General features: G+C 39.4%; 1 protein-coding gene across 2 annotated transcripts in view; it reads right to left on the bottom strand.

The window, feature by feature from the left end:
* Window positions 1-19944, bottom strand: part of BTBD9 (BTB (POZ) domain containing 9) — a 411775-nt gene that overhangs the window by 224491 nt on the left and 167340 nt on the right. The gene's annotated exons all lie outside the window — the stretch shown is intronic.

The following is a 19944-nucleotide window of genomic DNA, read 5'->3' on the forward strand; positions in this document are numbered from 1 at the left end:
CATGCTTTCCTTTTATTCTTCTTGTTTCTTCCTCCACTTTGTTGTAAGTACCTTTCCATTCTCTGTATGATCCTTTTCCTTTATCTTGTCCCTTAAACACAGGTGTTACTAAAGAGTCCCACCTGGCCTTCTCTTGCTTTTACTCTGTGTACTTATCCCAGGCAATCTTATCTGTAATCATTACTTCAGTTAGCTTCCTTAAATGAACAACATTGAAATAAGTAACTACTAAGTTTCAGACCCACACTTCCAACTGCCCACCGGATATATCTCCTGGAAGGTTCCATAGGTACTTTAAAATCCAAACATCCAAGATAGAAATGATCAATTCAATGCTCCCATTCCAAATTTTTCCTTTTTTCAACATGGCAATGGCACCACTATCTTCATAGACTCTATGGTAAGGAGAGCAGAGCCCCCCGCCCCAAAGATGTCCCTGTCCTAATCCCCAGAACCCGAAAACAGACAACGTCGCTGGCAAAGGGGAATTAAGGGTGCTAAAAAACACTGACCTTGAGGTGAGGCGATGACTCTGGATTATCTGGGTGGGACCAATGTAATTACAAGACTTTTTTTTTTTTCATTTTTTATATTGGGTTATAACTGATTTACAATGTGTTAGTTTCAGGTGTACAGCAAAGTGATTTAGTTATACATATATCTATTCTTTTTCGGATTCTTTTCCCACACAGGTTATTACAAAGTATTTAATAGAGTTCCTTGCTCTATACAGTAGGTCTGTTGATTACCTACTTTATATATAAGAGTAATCACAGTGTGGAAGAGGAAAGCAGAGATCTGGAGTCAGAGGAATAGATTAATAATATAAGAAAGAATCCACCAGCCATTGCTGGCATTGAACTTGAAGGAGACCATGAGTCAAGGAATGTGGGCAGTCTAGAATCTGGAAAAAGATAAAAAAAAAAAAAAAACCCAAAAGGTTTTCTCCCGTAGAGCCTCCAGGAAGGAATGCAGTAGTGGTGACTTAGCTCAGTGAGACCCACTTCAGATTTCCGACTTCTGAAACTGTAAGACAATAAATCTGTGCTGCTTTTGAGCTACTAAATTTGTGATAACTTGCTATAGCAGCAACAGGAAATTGATCCAGCACCCATGGCAGGAGGTGGAGAATTACACTCCACTTTTAGTCCATCATTCTCTAAGTATTACTGCATTTATCACCTAAACAACTTTCCATTCATCTTTTTCATCCCCATTACCACAAACTCATCCCATTTCATCTAGACTATGATCACAGTGTCCACTGGTTTTTCTGCTTTTAGTTTGGTACCTTCATCAACTTCATACCTATCCATTGATACTTGCTATCTACCAGTGGAGTTCTCAAAAAATAAAAATAAAAAAAGCATACCTCTCCTGATCATATTCTTCAAATTTCTCCTCAATGACTTCAGGAACAAGTTCAAACACCCCTAGCAAAGCCTCTAAAACACTATCAGAACAGAGATTGACTGTGTGTGTGCTGTGTTCTATCGCTCAAACGTGTCCAAGTCTTTGAGACCCCATGGACTGTAGCCCCCAAGGCTCCTCTGTCCATGGAATTTTCCAGGCAAGAACACTGGAGTGGGTTGCCATTTCCTCCTCTAGGGGGTCTTCCCAATCCAGGGATCAAACCCACATCTCTTGCATCTCCTGCATCGGCAGGTGGATTTTTTACCACTGTGCCACCTGGGAAGCCCCAAGATTGACTATATGAAACATTGCTGAAAGCTAAACATTGCTACAAAGATGGAAGGCAAGAGGTGAAGGGGTGACAGAGGATAAAATGGTTGGATGGCATCACTGACTCAATGGACAAGAGTTTGAGCAAACTCCGGCAGATAGCGAAGGACAGGAAAGTGTGGTGTGCTGGAGTTCATGGGGTCACAAAGAGTTGGGCACGACTTACAACTGAACCACAACAAAACATTGCTAGGAATGTAAAGAGATGGAGGAAACTACGCTGAACAGAATTCCAAAGTACCAAGTAATACATGAGGTTGGAAGGAAAACCCTGGGATGTGGGGAGACTGGGGAGAAATAATAGTCAAGATTCCCAGGTGGCATGGGTAGGTGTTGAACTGCCATTTAAGAAAGGTCTGTGCCTTTAACTACAGGACTTAGTACGTTGCTGGGCAGTGGGGGCGGTGCAGGGCGGACAGTGGGGCTCTGCAACCTGGGACCTAGTCACTAGAGAGCTAAGCCCTTTTCCTCCATACCCCTCAGCATCTCTAAAGTACCATTAAACAATTTATTTCTAGAAACGGTATCAAATAACTGGTCTGCCCAAGACTTAGAAGCTATGACACTCTGTAACACCTAGGTTCTGCCCTTTGATCAAGCACCTCATCTCTACATAAGGGCAGCTCCTCGAAGGCAGTGTCTGAGTCAGCCTCACCGCCCTGAGTCAGGCATCCCCTCTGGTCTCTCACACTGCCGGGGACACTCTTGTTGCATGTATCTCATTGAAATGTAAAGACTGGTTTTTAATCTATACCCTCTGCAGAGAATGGAACCTCTTTGAGGGTAAAACTTTGTCTTTGTCCCTGAGCATCTGAAGGGTATTGACAAATAACTGGTATTCAAACATCTGTTGAATAAATAAGTATGCAAATATTAGTTTTAGTTGACTTTTTAATTTTCCCACAATATGAGTAACATTTGTTTTGGGTAACTGATCATCACAGCTTACGTTTTCCCCCACAGGGGAAGATGAAAAAAATGGAAAACCTTTTAAGTCATTTATCAGCTTTCTACCATGGGAAGAGAAAGCAGCCGAACAATGTACCCTAGAACTCTTGCCTGCTATAATTGAAGAATGTTTTTTTCTATTATCATTTATGTCTTTGCTTATGGGCCATAAAGAGTCAGATTTAACTGCACTGAAAATTTAAGGGAAAAATATAAAGGATCTTGATGAAACAAAAGTGTTGGTATGAGATGAGCCTTCCAAGGGAAATAAATTACACAAAATCACTCTTTCTGACTCTAAGTATAGGGAGAAATATGTTCAGGGTTGCACAACTATCATGTAAATGTGTTAAGGCCCAGATGCAGAAATTGGCCTAATCGTATATAAGACTATCCACTTATAAATCAGACAGTCTGGACTTATCTTCCCAAGTGTATTTTGGTCCTTTTCTTTTCTCCATCTCCATCACTCCCAACACCTCCCACTGCCACCCCTAAAGAGGAGTAGGGAAAGGAGTGAGGAAGAAGATAGACATTTATGTATTTAAAAACACTGTTAGGACTTCCCTGGTGGCTCAGTGGTAAAGAAGAATCCACCTGCCAAGAAGGACACGTGGGTTCTATTCACGGGTCGGGAAGATCCCCTGGAGAAAGAAATGGCAACCCACTCCAGTATTCTTGCCTGGAAAATCCCATGGACAGAAGAGCCTGGCGAGACAGTCCACAGGGTTGCGAAAGAGTCAGACACAACATAGTGACTAAACAACAAAATACCGTTACCTTTTAATATATGTATTTCATAATATTTTTAGGTGGTGACCCTGCCTTTTATTTAAGATCTACTGAGATTATACCTGGTTGAGTTCCAACGTGATAAAGCCCCATGTTCTCTCCACCCCCTCCCACCATCCTGGTAGACCAAGAGGGATTCTGTTTGGTGGGGGTTCTGAGTAGATTTAATTTTTACCTGCAATCTCTATTCCAAGAAGGGCTATAGAAAATGGTCAGGACACCCTTTCCATTTATTGATTACTCTTGTTGGAGGCTTGTTATGGACAAAGCTTCCCATATCCATTCTTATTACCAAGTAATTACTGGTCAATTCTAGGGATTTCAAGTTCTTGAAGAATTCCACTTTCAAATGATGAATATGTAGACAAAATGTGGCTATATATTTAACTATATAATGGAATATTCTTTGACCATAAAAAGGAATGAAGTACTATTCGTACATGTATCATGTACAATATGGATGAACCTTGAAAACGTTATGCTAAGTGAAAGAAGTCAATCGCAAAATACCACGTATTTTATGATTCCATTTACATACAACATTCAGGATAGGCAAAGCTTTAGAGACAGAAAAATTAGTGGTGCCTAAAGCTGGAAGGGATGCAGAAATGGGGAAGACAACAGCTAAAGAGCATATGGTTCTTTGGGGGACAATGAAAATGTTCTAAAATTAACTGTGGTGATGGTTGCACAACTCTGTGAATTTATTTAAATCAATGAATTGTACACTTTAAATGGGTGAGTTGTATGGTATGTGAATTACATCTCAATAAAACTGTTACCAAAAACGGAAGTGCTTATAATTGGGAAATGCTTCACATTTATGAGGCGCCCCCCCCCATTAGTCCCTTTTACTTGGTCTGAAATTTCAAATTAATGGTGATTAAAATAATAAAGAGAATGATCTAGTCCAGCAAAGAAGAGAAAATGCTCATTTTGGAAGACTCCAAAAAACTGGCTTAAAAAATATTAAGATAAAACATTTTAATACTTTTCAAGATGCTCAAAGCAATTTTCCTTCTCTACAAACTAAATACCCAACAATAAGGGAATATAAATAAATCACACTAGAACCAAAATAGTAAAAACTGCTTCATCCCAAGATATTCATAAGTTTACACATTCTGAAAAACCACTGACAACATCTCATTTCCCCGGCAAAATGTGGAAAAACATTTAATCTTTCTAAGTTTTTAATTATTCTATAAGTAGAAGATAACTATTTTAAGACTAATACAACCAGTTTTGCCACTAAGATGAACATGATTCCACACCATTACTATGCTGACAATATCCAGAAACTTATATGACTCTCTGAGGGCTTTTTTCTTTAATCACTTTATAAGAGCAACCCTGCACAAGAGGATCAGAAGAAAACGACGGGTGGCACTCCAATGCAATGCTGGGCAGAGGACTCTGCTCACTCACCAGCTAGGAAGCTCCCTGGTCACCTGTGAAGCAACACTAGTGGTGACCCAAACTCAGTCTCAGAAAGATTCCTGGATCACAGACCTTTGTGAATGCTTCTGACTTGTTAAATCCAAAATTACCAAGAGGTCAACAGTAGGGTTTTATCAAAAAGATGGAGTATCATGCAACCATTAGAACTGGTACCAGCGACCACTACAGGAAAAGGTTTAAGGAAATGTTACACAAGAAAAGCACAAAATTTTAAAAAGATCTTATAACTGTTGAATATGGTAAAGCAGTGATAAGATCAAATGAAAGTTTTAAGATTCTTATTTCCTTTTATTATGTCATAAAGTATATTTAATAATAATGTTTTACAAAACATTTACAGTTTCAGAAGGCAGGATTATTTAGATTGCAAGATTATTTTATTCACTCAGTTTTGAACATATATCTTGTTTTTAAACTTTATTGTTATCTCTTTAACAATACACACACACACACACAGACAGACATATATATATATATGTATATGTATCACCTAGGCAGCATTATAGATAGGACAGTCCATCTCAAAGATGTCTGCTTCTGTATGTTGGCCTCAGGATGGAGGCAAAGGATTCAAGTGGTTCATAGTAATATGGTCAGTTATAAAACTTCACATGTTCAACATGTGCACCCATGACCGGGTAAATAGATGACAAGTAGACTCCACTGAATTCAGAGATGACACCAAACAGTATGGCACTAGCTAGATGCTAGAAGGTCTGACTAAAGCTAAATTCCCAATGGAATAAATGATTAAGTTCATTATAGCAGGTACACATTATGTCCATAAAGCAGAAGAAATAAAGTACAAATATTAAGATACAGAAAAGGTTGGCCCAAAATATGCATGTTTGCCTCTGAAAATAATGATCAGTTGCTCTCAGTTTCTATTAGGGATCGGCGGCAATGGTCTCAGAATGCGGTCTGAGGGACTTAGGATAACTAATTAAGAAACAACTCAATTGGTTGAAGAAAACACCAGTGCTATAAAAGACAGCTGTAAAACCTCCCACCAAGTTAATTTTCTAAATCAGAGGTTTTCAGCAGGGGTTGGTACCACTCTAGGAGGCATTCTAGAAACTGGCGGGAGTACTTTTATCTTCCAGAAGACAGCTGTAAAACAACCCCTATCCAGCATCCCAGAAACCACTCATATGCCCCTTCGTGATATGACTGTTAGTAAAGCAAGTTTTTCCACCCTGATCTCCTTCATAGGTGACTTGATTATTTTTGACCCTTCATACTTCTTTATAAACTTTAGAATCAACCTATGAAGTTCCACTAAAAAAACAGTTGGGTTTATATTAATATGGGTTAAAATTTTTTTATGTGGGTAGGTTATGTTTTCTAAAAATTTTATTTCAAGATGGTAAGGGCCATTACAAAATATTTCTTCCAAAAAGTGAATGTGCCTCTTAGTGCTAAGAACAAATGTTCTATATGAAGTAAGAATGTGGCACTACTCTCCCTTGTTGAACAGGGATTCAATATTCTAGGACTAGAGCTTCGGTTAAAAAAAAAATACATTTAAGATGATCATACTCATATGCAAACCTTTCTAAGACATCATGACTTGCCCACCTAATTATTTTACACAGGGTTTTCTAGGCATAAATATGCCTCGATATCCTTTAGGGGTTTAAGTAATTTTATCAAAATCCATAATTTCTTTTGTCAATTATCAGAAGACAACCAAAGGACACACACACTAATGCCAAACAAGTCATCATACACTAACTCCCCATGTTTATTTTGGCAATTAAAGCCAACCTGGTTAACAAGACTTGGAATACATGAAATCAAAGGATAAAAATTAGTATTTGGATTCTGTATTTAATCATATAATAAGAAATAATAAATCTGATAATAAAGGGGTTAAAAGAATGTTTTTGGAATCTTAAAAATTTAATCCAGACCTGTTGGCTTATACATCTAAGGTGAGTAAATGATTATATTTTTAAATTGTTCATGACAGAATCTATGCCATGTTCAGCACTTTCATTTACTGGCTGCATGACCTTGGACAAGTTACTTGATCTTTCAGAAGCTTGGTTTCCTTATAGAAGAAAACTGACACAACTTTTTGTATAAATTACTGACGATGAGTATGCAAAGCATCTAGGAGCTAGACACTTATGAGGAACTAAATAAGTGAGGGCCATTAGTATTATTTTTATACTCACTGATTGACTTGTGAATGAGTGAATGAATTTCAATGGATTATGTCTCAAAGGCATTTGCATTTTAAGGCTTTTATTTCTAATTGTGGAATGAAAATCTTTGTCTCCTTTAAAGGAACTTCAGGCATCAGCAAGCAGATGGCACAGTCCATTCAAAATTTATCCCACAAGGTCATACTGTTCAGTTTATAAGCAAGAAACTCTGAAGCAGTTGAGAAATTCTCTGCAATACAGGAAAAAAATGTAATATTGCCCAACAATTGGTTCAATGACAAAGTTCCAGCTTATTGTAAATTTTCTGTCAATTATGCACCACAAGTATTAGATAGGTTTCCCATCCTACTGGGCTTGAATCAGAATGAGTTACAAAAGGTTAATCCATCTTGAAGATATAGAGATATTTCTACTGGAAATATTCAAAGGAATATACTAGAAGACAGCATGATGTATAGAAAAAGCAATGAACTTGCAGCCAAGAGAAGTGGGTTTTCATTTTCATTCTAACGCAGCATTAGTATGACACTAGGCAGTACACTAAATTTCTAGAGGTTTCACTCTTTCATTTAAAAATGAGGATGACTTATCATCCCTTCAAGCTTCTTATAAGCTCTGAGATTCTACTTGAAAGGTACATCCAAGCTGGCGAATGGGAGAGGGAATTCCAGACTGCTCCTTGCAGTCACATTGTATTTAATGGCAAGTCCAAACCAGAAGCTGTATCTACTATTATTCATGGTGCCTTTATAAAAGCAGGGTCAGGATGGACCTCTGGAAGGAGTTTTCTGAAGCTGCTACAAGCCTATTCCCAGGTGTAGCAGTAAATAATGAAAAAGGTCAGATGTGGTACAATGCCTGAACGAGGCAGCAGTCCCTTAATGTCACAGTTCCTGGTGTCCTCAGATTGCCCGGTGAAGTCTCTCTCCTCTTTGCCTCCTACACCCTCCAGGCTAGCATGACCTCTCTACAGGAGCCCCATGAAGTTCACAGTGACGCTCCTGGAACACTGTACCATTATGCACAGCTGATGCTCAGCTCGAGCTGCATATTAAAATTACCTGACGAACTGTGAAAAAAAATACTGATGGTGCCCCCCCCCCCCTGCCAATTTAGTCAGACTCTCAGTGAGGTGGGAGGCCGTAAGACCTAGACATCAGAATTTTGTAAAAGCTCCCTAAATTATTCCAGTGTACAGTCAGAGTTGGGAAAAGTGCACATTAGGAAAGCAAGAACAGTCATACATGCACGGATTGTCCAAGCAGAGAAGGACACTCTCTGGAAGTGAGCAGAGGGAATTCTAGACTGCTAGCAGCACCAAAACTTTGTTTTTCTAACCTCTGTGTCAAAGTATTTGTGTGCGTGTTTATGAGTGTACAAAAAGGTTACACTATATTGGTCTCAAGAAAAACTGTCAACAGTAAAGATAATTGTAGGTAATAGAAGACTAACAAAAAGAAAAGAAACCCCACAAAGATCTACTTTTATGTATAAAAGAAATGCTAATTGCATTCTCTTAGGTCAACCACTCTCTATTTGACTAATTACAATGCAATACAGTAATGATAAGGTATGTTATTATTATGACTAATGCGTGTTTTGCATTAACTAGAGTAAGTTTTATTTTATTACAAGATTAAACTGTTCCTGTTCGCTTAACCTTCATAGCTTGTTACTCCAGAAAAGTGAATGTAACTTTGAGGGAACGCTGCTTTTAGGCACTAGGAAGTGCTAATGTTCAATATTTGCATAAGTGAAGGTACTTTTCCATATTTACATTAAAAGAGGTAACTAAGTCCCTTCAAAGGTATGAGGAACAAAGCACAGTTACTCTCAAGGTTAGAGGTTCTAGGAAGGGTTGCTTTGTTGAGGGTAGTGGGGGTGAGGATGGGCAGAAAAGGAAAGATGGGGCTGCAAAAATTGCTGAGATATATTCCTGATATTTAACTATCGAGAGGTACTTCTGTAGAGGACTTTTAAAAAGGGGTGGAGGAACTTGAAGTGACAGCTCTTCTACAGAGCCTGGAACAGCCCCTTGTTGAATTGACACTCCCTTAGGCCCCAAACCTCGGTATGCTCCACTGTGTTAAAACCTGCTTTATTAACACATTTAAAGCACATTCCATGGGGTCGCAGTCAAGTCACTGAACTGAGCAACTGAACTGAACTGAAGCTCTTTGAAAGCTATGACTCATTTCTCTTTGCTTTCCTATGTATTTCTACCACCAAGAGAAATATTTGACACAAAGATCTCAATAATTACCAATAAATGAATGAATTTACGAATGCTTACTATATGACTTAAATAACACAAATCCCTCGTAGCTCAGTCAGGAAAGAATCTGCCTGCAATGCAGGAGACCTGGGTTTGACCCTTGGGTTGGGAAGATCCCCTGGAGAAGGAAATGGCAACGCACTCTTGCCTGGAGAACCCCATGGACAGGGGAGCCTGGCGGGCTATAGTCCATGGGGACACAAAGAGTTGGACATGACTTAGTGACTAAACATATCTAGTCATAGATGATAGAGTCCTTTGACTCTATCATCTACTGCATGAGTTCTCTCCACAAGTCCACTGTGTTTCCATCTAGGATTCTGAAGACCTTTATTAAGGATAGAGCTTAGAGCAGAATCCTGTGGTATTTCTGTCACCAGAAACCAGTGGGGGGGTCACTGATTCAGAAGCCAGCACTCTGAATGTAATTGCACCCTTTTATCAAGTGCCTTGCACAAATACGGTCTTAAATGTTAGCTCATCCTTTGTTTTATCTAAAAAATGTCATAAAAACACCACAAAATTTTGCCGAACTCCATATACACTGTTTTTTATAACCTACCCTGATTTTCTTACAAAACTCTAAAAGAAAATCCATTTAGTTGGTAATGACTTATTTTTAGACAACTCAAACTGGCTATTAGAACTATGCATTTTTCCCTAAATGCTCATAAACCATCAGGTTAATTGCTAGTTCTAGAGTTTTGCCAGGGATAAAAATCAGGCCTATTGCTATTTGTATATAGTTGCTCCTTTTGGGAGGAAAAAGAAAAATCACCTGTAGTATTAGGCATCAAGCTAGCAATCGTGGTGAGTGAAAATTCCAAAATCAGATCTGAAAGTCGTCCGAGTTCCCAGGGATGTAGTTTAGCAAGAGCCTGACTGTACAACTATTTTAAAGCAGTAGATATATCCTTGCTTTTCCTTTGACTCTCTTACCCACCCTGAGCTTCAATTTCTTCTCAAAAATGTTTGTTTTTTTTCCCTTTCCTGTTTAAAGGCCAAACTCCTTACCAAAGAAGGAGTTTAAAATAAAACTAAAGATAAAAGTTTAACAATTCTGTTTTATCACTAGTAGCAAATAGTGTCATACCTTCTTTGCTATGTCACACCTTCTTTGACTATCTCTTCCTTATCTCTTCCTTATGGTTCAGAATGTGGTTCTGAATTTTTTTAAAACCGATTTGTGTTGCCTATAGCATTTGATAGGTTTGATCCCTGGGTTGGGAAGATCCCCTGGAGAAGGGAACAGCTACCCACTCCAGTATTCTGGCCTGGAGAAGTCCATGAACTGTGTATTTCATGGGGTCGCAAAGACTGAGCTACTTTCACTTTCACTTTTCAACTCACTATGAATAAATACATCAAGTCCTTCTGCATATCTTATTCTCTAATGACTTCACCTTATTCTTTGTTTTACAAAGTATGCAAATTAAAAATTACCATCACCCCATCCCAAAATCTGCCATCTGACTTTTGTGTCCATACTCTGACTTGCGTCCATTTACAATGGAAGAAGTATCTCTGCTCTCTTTCAGTGTCTCTGTTGGATCATACCCTTTTTTGAATATTCAAGGACTTTGTTCTTATAATTATTCCCTTTCTCTCTTATATCATAAAATTCTCCCTCTCTACTGAATCATTCCAATTAGCATACAAATGTGTCTTAATACTCCCATATTAAAATAACCTTCCCAAGACATCCCCCACCCCCTGTCCCTCTCTGGTTACTGCCCCATTTCTTCCCTCCCCATTCTTTCTAACCACTCCAACTGGGACTTCATTCCCACCTTTCCACTGAAATGGCTTGTCAAGGTTACCATCAATTTACCTTTATCCAATCCAATGGTCAGGTTTGTCCTCCTTTTCACTCCTATTTTACTTTCAGCATCATTTGGTATAGTCAACTGTTTCTCTTTTAATGTTTTCTATACTTTGCTTCCAAGATGCCACACTCTTCCGGTTTCTCTCCAGTCTCAACAGCTCCTTCTTTGTTCTCTGCAGACTCAGCCTCTTTTTGACCTCTAAATACCAGAGGGCCCATTCCTCAGTTCCTACCCTTCTTTTCCCCTCTCTCCATCAGTAGCCCCATCTAGTCCAATGGTTTTAAATATCCACCAATATGCTGGTAACTACCAAAGTTAATATCTAATCCTTGCTTCTATCCTAAGCTGCAGACTTATATATCCCATTGCCTATTCAACATCTCACTTGGATATATACTATTACTAATATTACTGATAATAATATTAACAGCAGCTTCCCTGATGGCTCAGTGGTAAAGAATCTGCCTGCAAGACCCTGGTTCGATTTCTCGGTTGGGAAGATCCCTGGAGAAGGGAATGGCCATTCTAGTATTCTTGGCTGGAGAATCCCATGGACAGAGGAGCGTGGTGGCCTACAGTCCATGGGGTCACACAGAGTTGGACATGGCTGAAGTGACTAAGCAGCAGCAGCAACAGTAGCAATAGCTAACTAACATTGACTGAGAAATTGATGTGTATCCAATCCTGAAAGTGATGGGAATACCAGACCACCTGACCTGCCTCTTGAGAAACCTGTATGCAGGTCAGGAAGCAACAGTTAGAACTGGACATGGAACAACAGACTGGTTCCAAGTAGGAAAAGGAGTGCGTCAAGGCTGTGTATTGTCACCCTGCTTATTTAACTTCTATGCAGAGTACATCATGAGAAACGCTGGGCTGGAGGAAACACTAGCTGGAATCAAGATTGCTGGGAGAAATATCAATAACCTCAGATAGGCAGATAACACCACCCTTATGGCAGAAAGTGAAGAGGAACTAAAGAGCCTCTTGATGAAAGTGAAAGTGGACAGTGAAAAAGTTGGCTTAAAGCTCAACATTCAGAAAATGAAGATCATGGCATCCGGTCCCATCACTTCATGGCAAATAGATGGGGAAACAATGGAAACAGTGACAGACTTTATTTTCTTAGGGTCCAAAATCACGGTGGACGGTGACTGCAGCCATGAAATTAAAAGACGCTTACTCCTTGGAAGGCAAGCTATGACCAACCTAGACAGCATATTCAAAAGCAGAAACATTACTTTGTTAACAAAGATCCGTCTAATCAAGGCTAAGATTTTTCCAGAGGTCATGTATGGATTTGAGAGTTGGACTATAAAGAAAGCTGAGTGCTGAAGAATTGATGCTTTTTAACTGTGGTGTTGGAGAAGACTCTTGAGAGTCCCTTGGACTGCAAGAGATCCAACCACTCCATCCTAAAGGAGATCAGTCCTGGGTGTTCATTGGAGGGACTGATGTTGAAGCTGAAGCTCCAATACTTTGGCCACCTGATGCGAAGAGCTGACTCATTTGAAAAGACCCTGATGCTGGGAGGGATTGAGGGCAGGAGGAGAAGGGGACGATAGAGGATGAGATGGTTGGGTGGCATCACTGACACAATGGACATGGGTTTGAGTGGACTCTGGGAGTTGGTGATGGACAGGGAGGACTGGCGTGCTGTGGTTCATGGGGTCAGAAAGAGTCAGACACAACTGAGTGACCGAACTGAACTGAATCCTATTTTAAGTGCCTCAGGGATATTAATTAATTAAAATTTTACATCAGTCATATGGCATAGGTTTGGTTACCATCACCATTTTACAGATGAGGACACTGAAACCATTTGTTCAATAGCCATCACAACTAGAAAGTGTCAGAACCACGTATTTCAAAATTAACTTGGCTAAAACAAAACCTCCTGATTTCCATTCTTCAAACCTGCTCCTCCTCACCATCATTCATCCACATGAAACCAAACTTCTCTCCTCCAAAGAGAAGCTCAAACCAAAAACTTCTCTCCTCCCTTCTCTGTATCTACTCTATTAACGGATGCTGAATATATCTTGAACCAGACAGTCATAGCATTCTATTTCCATGACTAGCACCCATGGCCCTACTGCCATCACTTCTCCTCCAGGCCATGGTCTCTCTGCTTCTACTCCTGTCTGTCTCTATGTCCACTACAACAAAAGAAAAAACTTTGGTGGGGAGGGGTCTTTAAAATATTCTAATAGCAACCCATCTCACTCGGGACCCTCATGATCGGGCGGGCACCTTGCCATATCTCCAACTTCACCTACTACCACCCTCCCTCTTGCCACATGGCCTTCCTTCTGGTTCTGAACACACCAAGCTCATCCTAACACTGTGACTTTTCAAGGGTACTCCTGCCTGAAATGCCTCACCCTGAGATTTTTACTTATTGATTCCTTCCTGTCACTCAAGCCTCAGCTCAAATTTTATCTTCTCTGACTACCCAATTCAAAGTTTCCCACTTCTCTACCATGTTTTACCAATATTTTTTTGCAGTGTTCATATATGAAACTGTCATATTTACTTGTTTTTCTATTGTCTGTCTTTCCTCCACCAGAAAATATATGCTCCACAACAATGGGGACCATCTCTGTTGGTTCACTGCTGTGTATCCTCAGTGACTGGAATAGAGAGTACTTGGCACTCAAGCTCAATGAGTGCATCCAAATTCAAAGAACTCTCTCTAGTAATAGTCTGTATGAAGTCAGTGTGTGATTACACATCAAATTTCATTTCAGTTGTTTCATGGATGTATATATGCATATGTGTGTATATACAGATAGATATATAGATAAAAGATAAGGATATAGAGGCAATGTGGGAGACCTGGGTTCAATAATTGAGTCAGAAGATCCTCTGGAGAAGGCAATGGCAACCTACTCCAGTATTCTTGTCTGGAGAATCCCACAGAGGAGCCTGGTGGGCTACAGTCCATGGGGTCATACGAGTTGGACATGACTGAGCGACTAACACATAGAAACAATATCTATACATCTACATAGAAAACTCTCAGAGAATAGGACATATGCTTTAATTCTGTGTCCCATAGGTTCTAGGAATACATATAATGCTTAACACAGGTCTGACTTGTTTTGTCACAACCCAAGAGATATGTTCCTTTGGCTCCCTATGAGCCCAGACAAACACTCAGGTTGTTCACAGTTTTCCTCTAAGCCTTTAACAAGAATGAGACACAGAAGATTGCTAAATTTTATCTTACAGAAAGAAAAAGATCTTGAACACTCTAACAAACAAAAACAACTGACCTTTAGAACAGAAGCACCCCATAGATCTCTATCTTTCTAATAATATAGTGAGGCATAAGAGTATTCTGTTAAAAATACAAATCTAAGAGAACTTTCAATATTAACATTCCAATTATAAAGTTAACAATTTGGAACAAAATCATTTAATGCCATATATCTTTTAGATATCTTAAACCTGAAAATTATACAGAATCTCTCCCTAGTACTGACAAATAAGATTAAAAAGTAGATAAATAAGAGACACAATTTTATTAAAAGGTTAAAAAAAATGAAGCTAAGAGTTAAGGATTCCTGCTATAGCTAACAGAAGTAGCAGAGTGAGGAACATTCAAAAAGACAAACTCCAATTTTCCACCTTAAATCCAAATCTCCCACTCATCCCCCACCCCCCTAATATTTTACTGTCCAACACTTCAAGGAAAGGCTACAGAATCTTATAAATGAAACTAATGAGGCAATAGCCATCCAAATTCTAATTTGTATATATTTTAACATCAACATTTTCATTCATGGAGTTTTCACTTAAGAAAAGCGAGCAAGACAGTTTAGTATGCCTTGCTCCCTAGCCCTGTACTCTTCCCTCAGCAAGAACTAGAACCTCTCTGTGACTCTGTGAGAGTCAGCTGTTGGCATTATTCAGGTCACAGAGTGAACCCCTTGCTGTATCTGTAAACAGGAAGTGCTATGAATTACACGTCTACAACGATAGCTGCAGTCATAGGAATACACATGTGGCACCCTCCTCAAGCATTCAGCTTTTCTCTTAACTTCCTATGATACCTAAAGCATGGCAGTTTCTTCTATCCTCCTAAAGATGCAGAATCAAACATGGTATCAAAAGCAGCTGATGCGAGCTGCCCTAGTGGCTCAGTGGTAAACAGTTCACCTGCTGATGTGGGAGACATGGGTTCGATCCCTAATCAGTGATTTGCTCCCACATGCCATGAAGCAACTAAGTCCATGTGCCACAACTATCAAGCCTGTGCCCTAGAGCCGGGGAGTTGCAACTACTGAGCCCACGTGCCGCAGCTTCTGAAACCCACGTGTCCTGGAGCCCGTGCTCTGCAACGAGAGAAGCCACCACAATGAGAAGCCTACACACTTCAACAAAGAGTAAGCCATGCTCGCCACAGAGAAAAGTACAAGCAGCAACGAAGACACAGCACAGCCCAAAATAAATTAAAATGTTAAAAAACGATAATACATCATACAGCTGATAATGTATACCACAGTAATGTATCAGTTAAAACAAATTACAATAAATCCAAGGTCTAAGGAGTAGGAGTATATAAATGCAGAGTCTATAATGACAAGCTGTGTATGTTTTAAGACTGAAAGGTCATGGTGACACAAAGATAAAGGGAGAACAAGGACATTAACGACAAGGTGCCCCTGGATGTGCCCCACTGCCCTAGAGTAGCCATGGGAGGGTAACAGCAACTGGTCACTCCTTACAAGAGGGAAGGGGGTTCTAATCAGTTATCTTGCCCCTGGTTTCGAGACTCTGAGGTTAATCAACTGTGGTATTTGTCAGCTCCCAACAGCTTGAGGAAGAAGAAATATAGAAAGATGCAAATATCTTATTTGGATTCATGTTCTTTTCCCATTATTATTAATTTTTACTACTAGTCACTGAAAAGAAGTGTGAAAATAATATCTGTCTTTTTCTGGGTTTACTGTTATTTCTTTGAAAAAGAAAGACATTCTGAGAAGGACTATGAAAGCTGTATTACTCTTTCCACATGTTTTCTGATGCAGTCATCTTTAATCTTATATCCAAGACATATCTGTCTTACTTTGCAATGCTCGTAAACTGAAGATTCTAGGCTTTTGTTCAGTACATAGTTCACATATAGAAGATGGTTTCATTAATAACAATTAAGGGAGAAAGATCATACTGAAATGTACAAGATTAACCCTGAATACAAATTTAAAGCATGGGACAGTTTTCAAATAGGGATCTCTATATATAAGATTTGAAAAATCAAGCCATCAAGTCTCTTCTCTGGAGAGGGATACAAAGAAAAGAGGGAAGCAGAAAAGGCAAAGGGAAGCAACCCATGTTAAAGGGTGATATGTCAGACCCAGTCTCAGATTTTAAGAAATCTTTTCAAAGCCACACAGCTGGATGAGTGTTAGAGCTGGAATTCTAATATAAACAAAACCCACCAGCTCCAAAGCCCAGTGGTCTCTGGGGACAGAGAAGGGAGGATATTTTCACCTAGGTCCACAGCATTGATTCCGACGTTCTAAAACTGTAGAAAGACATGACTTTAAGAATGCTACCACTGGGAATTCCCTGGAGGTCCAGTGTAAGGACTCGGTGCTTTCACCACCAGGGCCTAGGTTCAGTCTCTGGTGGGGGATCTAAGATTCTGCAAGCATGGCCACACACACACGAGTGCTACTGTCTCATCACTCTACAGCAAGTTAGTACATATAAAACCTGTGTTCAGAGAGAAAAGGTTGAAGTAGGGAGATGATGGCCACCATCTCACTGTAAGGTACACACTGGCAGCTAACAACCTTTCAGAACTAAGAGGGCAAGTATATAACTCCAATTCTTCAGCAGGGCTATGAGAATGACAGACCACGAGTTCAGAGCAGAGCAAGTGAAAAGCACTACTCAAAACATCTCCCACAAACCACCAATAAGACAATATTTTCAAGTAGAAATACTACTAGGAAATAAGCCTTTGGGTCATTTAAGCCTCAATTAGATAAACAGATTCTTTCCTCTGAAACCTACAAAGGAATAGTCCAAATGTGTTTACTGAGCACCTACTCTGTGTCATGTATAGTTTTAGATCTTGGGAAGCTTCATTTTAGTGGGAAACATAACAAATTTGAAAAAGACAAAATAAACTAGTAAATATACACAGTATGTGGATGAACGCTATGGAAAAAAACAAAACAGTAAAGTACATAGGCATTTGGCAATTTTCAAAATAGGGTAGTCAGAGAAGGTCTAACGGAAAAAATGGCATATGAGTGAAGACTTGGGGTAAAGAAATGAGCCATGCAGATATCTGGAGGAAAAAGCTTCTAGCAGAGGGAAGAACAAATTCAAAAGTCCTGAGGAAAGAGCACCTGTGTGTTTAAGGACAGAGGAGAGGTCAGTGTGGCTGGAGTAGAGAAAATAAGGAAAAGAGTAGGAAAAAACAAAGCACCCCACCCAAAAAAAAAAAACCAAAAACAAAGCCCAAGAGGTAATGAGCACCATAACTGTGGGGCCTTGGAGGCTACTTTACAGAGTGAGGGCTGTTTAAATAGTGAGCAAAGATCAGTTCAGGAATTACTCTGAATGTAGAACTAACAGGACTCACTAATGGACTAGATGATGTCAAGGTTTTTGGCCTGAGCCAAAGGATGGACTTGCTGTCTACTGAAACACGAAAGACTGCGGAAGGGGGATTCTAGCAGCCAGCCCAGGAGTGTGACTTTATGTTACATTTCAGATGTCTATTAGACAGTCAAGTAAAGGTGTCAGGTGAGCAGTTGAATTTATGAGTCTGGAGTTCAACAGAGAAGTCTGGGCTCAATATATAAATTTAGGAGCCTAGAAATGGTTTACAGCCCTGAAGCATGGATGAGTGTGAGTATGAAAAACAGAGAAGAACAGAGGGTCATGGACAGAGTCCAGGGCACTTCAATTTTAGAGGTCAAGGAGACAGGAGGAACTGGTGACACGGACAAGGACTCAGAACAGACCGCTGGGCTTGGCACTGTAGACATAATCGGTGATCTTGACAAGGGCAGGTTGGGGGTGCAGTATGACAGGAGGAAGAAGTTTAAAAGAGACTAGGAAAACTTCTGGACAACTTTCTTAATATTTCTGTAAAGTGACAAACTTTGTTGAACAAGCTATCTAAATTCCTCCCATCAAGTCCCTTCTAAATTATAAAAAGACAAGCACCATTAGTGTTAATGATATGTTTATTGAATACTATAGCTAACATATCACTGTTAGGTTATGTCAAATTTATGGCATAGGAGACACATGTTTAATGTGTAGAATGTCTACTTTATAGTACATCAGGGTCTCCATACCACACATACTAATCAAACATTTATGCATATTTTATAAACTTTTAAAGGATAATGTGATATAATAGAACACTGATCAGGGAGCCAGGAGATCTGGGTTTCACTCCTGGTTCTTCCCTTAACTAGCTGTATAAATTCTGAAAACCATCAGTATCTCTGGACTTCTTTATTAAATATAAAATGAGTGGGTTAGACTAGATCATTTATAAGTCCTTCTACAACCTCAAAATCATGACTTTAAGCAATTTCAAGAGCCTAAAAATGTTTTATTTGATGTGCTTTGCTTTTTTAATTTATCAATAGCTTTGACCAAATCTAGAATTTTTTTGATGCTGGTCTAAGTTAGCAAAGTAATTTACACGTATATTTTTCCTATAGAAAACTATAATCCTTTTTATCGTATGATCCCCAGAAACACCCTGTGGAGAAGTGGAGAAGCTTAGTGACTGCCTATGAAGGCAATAAAGAGAATTATAACCCTGAGGCTTAAAAACCACTATTCTACAGAACTTAGAACTAACACTACAGTAAAAGAGAAACCTCTTGGGGAGCATTACTCTTGGTGATCCAACCCTAGGCCCAAAGTGCTGTGGCACCGCCCACAGCTCTAAAGGAGTCAGGTTAGAGGTTGGTTTCCATTTTTCTTGGATGCTAATGGTTCCTTTGGATGTATCTAGCTTCTCCCCATTTCTTTACCAATTCTCACAATTTTTTTTAGGGGAAAAGGTGGTTGCAAGAGGCTTCTGAACAGAGAATCCTATCTTAGATGTTATACAGAGTTACAGAGAGGAAAACCTATCATGTCCATCCTCGGGGATACAGGGAAGAAAACAATAGGTAACATTTACTGAGTTTTTACTATATGCCAGATACTATTCAGAGTGATTTCCATGTAGTGTCTTGTTATTCCTGACAACAACCTAGGAAGTAGATGTTATCAACAGTCCAATTTTACATATGGCATGAACTAAAATAAGACATACAATCACACAGCCCAAAATTATAGCTAAGAGGTAAACCAGACACTCCCTTAAGCATGAAGCTTCATCTACAAAATTCCTCAGAGAAGGCCGAAGTTCCTATTTTAAGGGCCCAGGCGAAATCATGGCAAGAAAGAATGGCTTCTCTGTATTAGAATGTACAGATATACTTATTACAAAACCATGGCCCTTTGATAATGCCAGTTGGAGAGCAGGCTTTTTTTGTTAGACTCTATTTTTCTGTTGGGGCAGGATTTAGTCTGTAATAGACCTGAACTCATACAGTAAGAGTCTTGCTGTATGTATAAAAGAAAAACAAAAGTACTGAGTTCCTAGAGAAAAGATACCCATGCTAATATGATGCTGTCAGAATTTTCACCTTATCTGCTCTGCTCAGCAACAGACGCACCTTTCCCACGAGGA

Source organism: Bison bison, unplaced genomic scaffold (genome assembly GCF_000754665.1).
Source record: "Bison bison bison isolate TAMUID 2011002044 unplaced genomic scaffold, Bison_UMD1.0 scf7180017864270, whole genome shotgun sequence".
Taxonomy (NCBI): domain Eukaryota; kingdom Metazoa; phylum Chordata; class Mammalia; order Artiodactyla; family Bovidae; genus Bison; species Bison bison.